General features: G+C 41.6%; 1 protein-coding gene across 2 annotated transcripts in view; it reads right to left on the bottom strand.

Annotated features, from left to right (window-relative positions):
* TMEM108 (transmembrane protein 108) overlaps positions 1-8,582 on the bottom strand; it is a 312,965-nt gene that overhangs the window by 193,006 nt on the left and 111,377 nt on the right. The gene's annotated exons all lie outside the window — the stretch shown is intronic.

The raw sequence follows: 8,582 nt of genomic DNA, 5'->3' as shown, positions 1-8,582 counted from the left end.
AAAATAAATGCTGAATCCTCAGAAATAGGGTAATTGCTGATCTATGCCTGGCTTATTTAAGAGTTAGGCTTTTTTTTTTCTAAAAAAAAGTGTAACTGAATAAAGTCTCTTCATAACTGTAATTAGACAGACATCTATTTAACCAAATTTTATGCTATTTTTTTTCTTCATGTCCCTATGCAGTGCTTCTCAAATCTTTTCATGAAAGAACCTCTAATAAAAGATGAGAGTGAAGTAATTAATATATATCACCCCACTTCGACCCTAATCCTACATTCTAGAGTTTGGAGGTATAGTGGAAAATGGCCTCTCTATGCAGAAAATTCCCTTGAAATTTCTTGTTTTGTCTTTAAAAACTGTGCATATTTTGCTTTATATTCCGTAATATATAAAATATGACTTTAGTATAAAAATGTTAAAATTATATACAACCAAATGTATATATTATTTTGCCTTCAATATCCTCAAGTAAAATTGATGCTTTGGGAAAGGACATCAATCACACTTACCTGTTTATACTACAGCTTTGTTAACTTCTTCCCTATATCTAATAATGGCAGACAGACTACAATGTGGAGGAAATTAAACAACAAAGTCAGGCTCACAAGTGAACAAATAAGATAATGAAACAACACCTCCTGATGACCACCTTGCCTTACAGTGCTGCGTCTTGCCAGTAACACGTACTGCTTCCAGGGGCCTAATCTTCATCACTTGCCTGACTGGCAGTAATATGGGCCAGGTTGACAGGGAGTTTACCTGTTGCTTATCTAGGGTGCTGATTTTCAATCGGTGCGTCACGGTACACTAGTGTGCCATGAGAGAATCTCAGGTGTTCCATAAAAATTTTTAAAGATCATTAATTAAATTATTTTCAAAAGCAGTTCAAAGCATAGTAAGTATATTCTTTTCTTTACTCTTCTTTTTTAATCAACGTAACTTAAACATGCCCTTGGGAAAATTACTTAACTCTCCATGAGTCAGTGTGTCACAGAAGTTTAACAATAGGTTCAAGTATGCCATGAGCTAAAAAAAGGTTGAAAAGCATTGATCTAGGGGTAGAAGAATCAGATCGATCATACCCGAGAGGTATGCACAGATAATACATTTGTCAAAAAAATAAAACTACCATGATGCAGCAACAATATCTGTGTCTTTGAAGGCATCCTATTACTGGAAATATATTGTGATGTGATTTCTTACTATACCTTGGAGGTATTTCTTTTCCTCTATAGAAAAGTACATTTCAATAGAATTTGATTTTTTCAAACTGATTTTAATATTTTTACCATTTAGTTGTTGGTGAAGTAAGATGATTTTATTGCTTGCACATTATGAGTCCCTAAAACTGCTTTTGAATGATGTGTTAGAATGTTAATGTGTTTCTAAATATTGGCTATGTTTTAAACTAAGTATTTTTACAATTAAAATTTGGGGCTTAGTGCCTGTAGCTCAGCAGCTAGGGTGACAGCCACATACACTGGGGATGGCAGGTTTGAACCCATCCTGGGCCTGCTAAACAACAATGACAACTATAACAACAACAAAAAGTAGCCAGGCATTATGATGGGTGCCTGTAGTCCCAGCTACTTAGGAGGCTGAGACAAGACAATCACTTAAGCCCAAGAGTATGAGGTTGCTGTGAGCTGTCATACCATGGTACTCTACCGAGGGCTACATAGTGAGACTGTGTCTATAAATAAATAAAAAAAATAAAATTTGGGGGTTGGGAGCAGTGAATCATGCTTGTAATCCTGGCACTCTGGGAGGTTGAGGAAGCTAGATTGCTTGAGCTCAGGAATTTGAGACTAGCCTGGGCAAGAGCAAGAGCCCATCTCTACAAAAAATAGAAAAATTAGCCAGGCATGGTGGTACATGCTTGTAGTCCCAGTTATTCAGGAAGCTAAGGCAGGAGGCTCCTTTGAGCCTAGGAATTTGAGATTGCAGTGAACTATGATGACACCATTGCACTCCAGCTGGGTTGACATTATGAGACTCTGTCTCAAAAGCAAAAAAAAACTGATACCACATTTTACCAGTTTTGGTCTAACTACGCTTTAAATTATCTGTGATCTTTCATCTCTTCACCCATCCCTTAGTGAACTGAGAGTTGGGAGATCCTAGAGTTTAGAGCAGGGTTTTAAGTAGGCAGCATCCTAGAAACTTCCTATTCTTTTTCAACTGAGCAGAACTGAAATGGTGGCCTAAAACATCTCGGGGGCTCAATTGTCATATTTAGATACCATGAAACTGTATGCAATATGTGGACAGTGTAAGCATTAGTTTTTCCATAGCAGGCATATAAACTGAGCTAAAAATGCTCAGTTTGAAATTCTTAAAAAAACAAACAAAAACCACCAAAAAAAACAAAACAAAACAAGCAAGCAGACAAAAAACCTCCTTGGAAGCACACATTACTATACTTTACAACCAGATCGAAAACAACGTTAAGTCATCTCTTACCACCAGATTTTAAGAAAAAGAGTTATTTTAATAAAGATGAGAACACTATGTCTAAAAGCTAGCCTTCACTCCTAATCTCTTCACTGTTAACATCAGAGCAGTATTGAAATAATGAATGCATTGTTAATGAACCAAAGAAAATAAAAACGTTAGTATCTGATCTTGCCCTTGTTTCCAGTACATCTGCGCTGAGATGGTCTGTTGTTATTCAACCAGCTAATCACCATCTCTTGTTCCCATCACTGTGTTTTTACTTATTGGGGCTAATCTACACAGCCATCTGGTATTTGATAGATGATTGCTTTTTCCAAGTCCTAAGAGCCTGAAGGGCATTTCAGGGGCTGAACTAGATGCATTCTTCCCAGGTAAAGCAACAAGTGGAGCCAAGGCGGAGGGCAGTTTAGAGCAGTAAGGTTTCCACTGCAGTATGGACTTTGTCCCAGGTTATAATGAACCTGGAATTAATATGGGAAATGATAATAATACTCCTTAGTATGATTTAGTATAGAATCTGCTTCCTCTTTCCTTGGCAGCCTCATCTTCTACCAGACCAACTAAGTCAGCATCTCCAGGGGTGAGGTTCAAAAATCTATATGGTTTACAGGTTCTGGTAGGTGATCCTAATGCACAGTCCCAACACTAGAAATAAAGCTTGGAAAATATAGAAAATCCAAAGACGAGTGCAGAACCGTAGCATTCAATGGTAACCACAGTTGACATTGCATACTGCTACGGTTTGAACACGTCCCCCAAGTTCATGTGCTGGGAACTAAATCCTCGGTGCAACCCTGTGGAGAGATGGGAACGTAAGAGGTGATTAGGACAGGAGGCATGAACGGATTGATGCTTTGATTGCAAGATTGGGTTCCTGATCAAGGACAGAGTTTGGTTCCCTTCCTTCTCTGTCTTGCTCTCTCATTTTTGTCATGGGATGATGCAGCAAGAAGCCCCTCATCAGAGGCAGTCCCTTCAACTTTGGACTTCCCAGTCTCCAGAACTATTAAAATTTTTCCTTTACTGCTATAGCAACATAAAACACACTAAGTAAGACACATCTGCAAATACTTTTCCCCAAAAGTGAGATACATATAAAACAGTCAATAGTCTCCTTTATCCCCCCCGCTTACTAATATGTCATGAAGAGTCTGAATGGGATCCTGTCTTTTTGTTGATTTGTTAACCATGTTCCAACAAATGACTTTAAAATGCTCCTCTCCGTCACCCTGAATTGTAGTGCATCTAAGACTGCCCAGGCCTAAGCTCCTTTTGGTATTTAGTCCCTCGAGGGGTCTCAAGGGCTGCCTTTTGGGCTCAATAGGAAAAAATAACTCTTCCCAAGTCCCTCCTTCTTCATGAAAGGGGGTCTGAAGACCGTCCTCAATCCATCCCTTTTAGCCACTCTGCTGCTCTTTTGACCTTTTCCAGAGGGATACAGAAACATGTAAATAAAGCAGTTTCTTTATAAGCCTGAAGTCTTCTCAGGTTCATCAAGCAGATGTTCATATAACTTATTTTGAATAAGCGCTTTACATTCCTGTGTCAATGGCAGCAGTGTTTTCACACTTTGCTATTGTATACATATATATGTGCACTCTCCATCTACGTAGCTATGTACTTTGTTCAACATGGCACCCTGGTTGGATACACTTATGCTCTCCCACAGGGCCATTAAATGGTACTAATGTTGTAAATGGTACTAATGTTATTTTCAATAAAATGATATCTGTACTGCGAACACTTAAAGGTCACAAAAGCAGTGACTTCCATTATCTCATTCAAGCCCCACAAGACACCCCTAACACAGCCAGGGTTGTCATACTTAACTGCAAGACCTTGTTACCTTCAGCAATGCCAGCACAGTGCCTGGGACACAGGACTGAAAACAGCTGAACAGTATCAGGTTGAGCACCTTGAGAATGCCATGTGGCCTTAAGTCAGCAGAGAATGCTCCCAAACCAGGACTCTCACAAGTGTAGTGCTCCTTCCTCTCTATTACACTGCCTCCTGCTGGCCACTCAGCTCCACTACAAAGCTTTTCATTATTCCCACCAATCACAGGCTACTGTGTGCTCTGTGTACAGCTCAGTTACTCCCCATTTATTCAAGGTACTAGGCTCAGGAGACAGGGTGGACAAAGCATGTGTTAAAGCATTAGTGTGTGTTCCACTCAAAGAACTAACCTTACAGGTAGGTATTTGGCCAAGTCAGGGAGAGATCCTGGTTTCATCACCTTGCTATGACTTGATACTTGCTCTTATCTGCTGAGATTAATACAAATTATTCTTGGTATATGATAGAAAAAGGCACTAAAATGGTCCTTGTTTGCATAAGTTAATCTGAGTTAAGAGACCAGCTCTACAGCTGAGAAAGGGAAAAGGTATTACAAACGAACTGTGTACCTCTAATTGGAAGTTATAAGATAAAACCTATGCAAGGGTAGCTAGAAATAGGCAAGATAACTTGGAATAGTGAGAAAACCTGAAAATCAGAAACTTGAGATTGACGCATGTAGCTGTCAGAGAACAAATCCCTGGTGTGTAATAAACTGGGGCCTTTGCCAGTGGCCTCCACTGTGGGAAACCCAGTGGCCAGTGCTGAGTTCAGTGCAGCAGGAGGAGAACGACGAGAGTAGAGGGGAATGTTCCACCCATAAGCAAAATTCCCTGAAGACTCACAGATGTAGGCCACTGAGCATCTAACCTCCCACCCTTCAGTGAGGCACAGGGCTGAAACATCCTTCCCTTCTCCAGAGCTGTCAAGGGTCCCGCTAGCATTCATTTAATCTGATTTTCTGGTGCAAAAAGATAATGCAAGGCCCTGAATGACCCAGTAGTCTGGCGAGGGCAAAGAGGAGCATCCTTTTCTTCTCCTACCCCTCCACTGCCAACCATGACAGCCACTGCCACCTGCAATTCTTTGTTCTCCTATCCCACCCTGCTTGACTCCTGGAGGAGAGTTTGGACAATGTCCCCATCAGTGATATAAGTTGGGCTGGTAAACACCATGCCATCCCAGGGGAACATGTATGGATCCTGCATCTCTTTGGCTCTTCCCTTCCACATTGTCCTGCTTCTTCCCCACTGGATGGAGAAAATAACAGGCCATTTTTTATGTCAATTTAGTATAGTGGGGATGGGTGAGGAGGAAAAAAATGCAAGGCAAGAAGCCAGGAGCCTATGGGGGGAGGGGAAGGGTTCCCTGACCATCCTCTGTCTTCTGAATCTCTCTTTCCCTCATGAATATTTATGTCTAGCTCTTTCCTGTGGTACTTTCTGGGGGATGGTGGCTGAAAGGTTCAAGACTGTGGCAGGTAAAAGGGAGAACTGATAGGCATGTGATTAGAAAGCAAGCAACAACATTAAACCCAGGTACCTAGGAAGCAGACCTCCTAACTAAAATCCATATGGTGTGGCAGAAACCCCCACCCCAGATGTTACTATCATGCCCATGCTACCTTTTGGAAACCATATTCCTGATTCCTGGCAAAGTGTTTCATATGCTTCCAGAAATAAACAGACAGAATGCAGCTGGGAGCTCTGAGCTATGCTATTCTGAAAAAGATTTAACTGCATACAAATGATAGCTATTATACAACTGGGATCCCCCAGGGGAAATAATTTCTATTCCCAACTCCGTTTATAACCTGATGAGTCAGTTGAGGTCAGCTGGTTGGACCAGTGTGCTAAGGAAGCCAAGAGCTCAGAAAAGATGCTCTGGCAGACCTGGAGATTCTGCAGAGTAAAGGCCTGCTTTCCCCAGACCACATCCTGTAATCTTAAGGGTCTGTCTCACAAATGTGTGCCAGACATAAGGGAGCTGAACAGAGAACATTGATGGCTCTGGAAATCCGAATCCACTACTGGAGAAACAATTCTGAAGTAAAACATGACTGGGACATTCTCCCACCTTTGACCTGACCCAACTTCAGGAATCAGTGTCCCTGTTACAACTGTGTAGTGAGATCACTTTTTCATATTGGTCTGCTCACACGGGCCAAATGGTATCATGTTCTTTTCTCAGTCTCAATGGTTCCTTTTCCATTTTTGGTTTATAATCTGCAGTAATTAAAAACAAAATAATAATACTGACGAGGCTAATAAAACCCCTTTTGCAACTGCGGGGAGCAGAGCTGACACTTAGTCTCTATTTTCCTTTTCCCCTCTACAGAAGTCTTTCCTTGTCCCTGGGGAAAAAAATAAAAATAAAATAATAAATAACTACATTTATTCAGAGTCAATAAGGTCCTAAGTGAGGACTGTGGGGTAAACACAATGGTGTTACGGCCTAAGCTTTGTGATGGTAGCGATCTCCTATCCTGGGTTCATAGCTTTGTAGAATACCTAGAATTAAGAGATTTACCTTCTGTATATCTGGATAAATGCCTGGGATCCAATGTTCCACAATTACACCTGGTATAGTCTTACCAAAGTACCATTCAGCTCAGAAGTCATGGAAATCTTTACTTAGTTTCCCTTTATTCATTGTGTGTCTGCCAGGTACAAAACCTGCCAATGTGAGTATCTCCAGCCTTACCTCCACCACCCAGCTTCTCTGTAGGTCCCAAGAGTGCCTGTTTGACTCCTGACCTTTTGTTTGCTGATTTAGAAATTGCCCTCCCCAAGGTGAAGGTAACATCTGAAGGCACACAGCAACACAGCAGTCTACAGGTCTGGGGGGAGACTTCTTTGGTTGGGAGTCAGCAGATACAGAAACATAAACTTAGTGGAGCTGCGGTGTGTGTTGGATTCTGTCAACAGCAGAGATATTAACACACTTTGTCATGGGTAAAAAATATACCCTCTCCCTCCCACTGTCAGCATTTTCTTTAGGGACTAAGTAAAGATGATAGCTGCTTTTAATCATATATTTCCCCCAGACAGCTGTTTCTTTGAACATATCACGGCATAGAATCAGGACTAAATGGGACACTAGTTGTTATACTAAGATTTTACCCGTTTCTGTTCTTATCTAATATAATCAATAGCTAATATTTATTGAGTACTTACCACATGTCATTCATTTAATAACTATTAACTGAACACCAACTATGCTCTAGGCACTGGGGATAAAACAGAACAGAACATGAGAGGTCCCTGCCTCGTGAAGCATATTTTCTTTTCTTTTTTTCTTTGATACAGAGTCTTATTGTGTCACCCTCAGTAAAGTGCCATGGTGTCACAGGTCACAGCAACCTCAAACTCTTGGGCTTAAGCAATTCTCTTGCCTCAGCCTCCTAAACTGCTAAAGGCACCCACCACAACACCCAGCTATTTTTCTTTGGTCGTAGTTGGCCTGGGCTGGATTCGAACCCACCATCTCCAGTGTATGTTGCTGGCACCCTAGCTGCTGAGCTATAAGTGGCAAGCCAAAAAGCATATTTTCTAATAAGAGGTAACAGAAAGATAAACGAGAGGCATAGAGGGTGGCTGGGTGGTTCCTAGACTGAGTGATGAAACATCGTGGAGAGCATTCAGCTGAGATCTGATGATGTGAAGAGGCCAGCCACGCAAAGATCAGGGGACGCGCATTCTGGGAAGCAGAATGTGCCTGTGCAGGGACTTAAAGTGCTAAAACAGAAGAAGGTCGGTTTGGTTGACTCAGAAGGGCAAGAGGTACAAAACGACATCCCAGCTGGAGGTCAGGACCAGATCATGTGAGGTATGGGTGAGGAGCTTGGGTTTGTTCAATATGGTAAAAACCGAGAAGCCTCTGGAGGATTTTAAGCAAGGACATGATATGGTAGAATTTTCATTTGTGAACATTCTTACTGGTTATCATGTGGAAAGTTGCTTTGAGAGGTGGGTAAGAAAGAAAAGCCAGAGAGGAGGCCGTTATAAGAGCTCAAGTGCCAGTGTAACATTAATTTCGGATGCCTGCTTTGCATCAAATCCTCTAACGGTCCCCCAGAGAGGTATAGGAAATGGCACAAGGATGAGCACTTGGCATAAGACAGTGCTGGACTGACCCAGATACATAAGAAGTGGGGTGGGGTGGGGTGGCTGGGCCAAGTGACTAGAGAAGTGCAGGCACACAGGTCCTCAAAGCCAACAGAGTGTTTTATTTTAAAATAGTAATTAAGGTGGTACAAGTGGTCTTGCATAGTGCCTAAGGCAGGGTAT

This window comes from Otolemur garnettii, unplaced genomic scaffold (genome assembly GCF_000181295.1).
Source record: "Otolemur garnettii isolate 467f Iridium unplaced genomic scaffold, OtoGar3 scaffold00032, whole genome shotgun sequence".
NCBI classification, from domain to species: Eukaryota; Metazoa; Chordata; class Mammalia; order Primates; family Galagidae; genus Otolemur; species Otolemur garnettii.
Note: the sequence above shows the minus strand (reverse complement) of the source record. Positions and strands in the feature narration are given on the sequence as shown.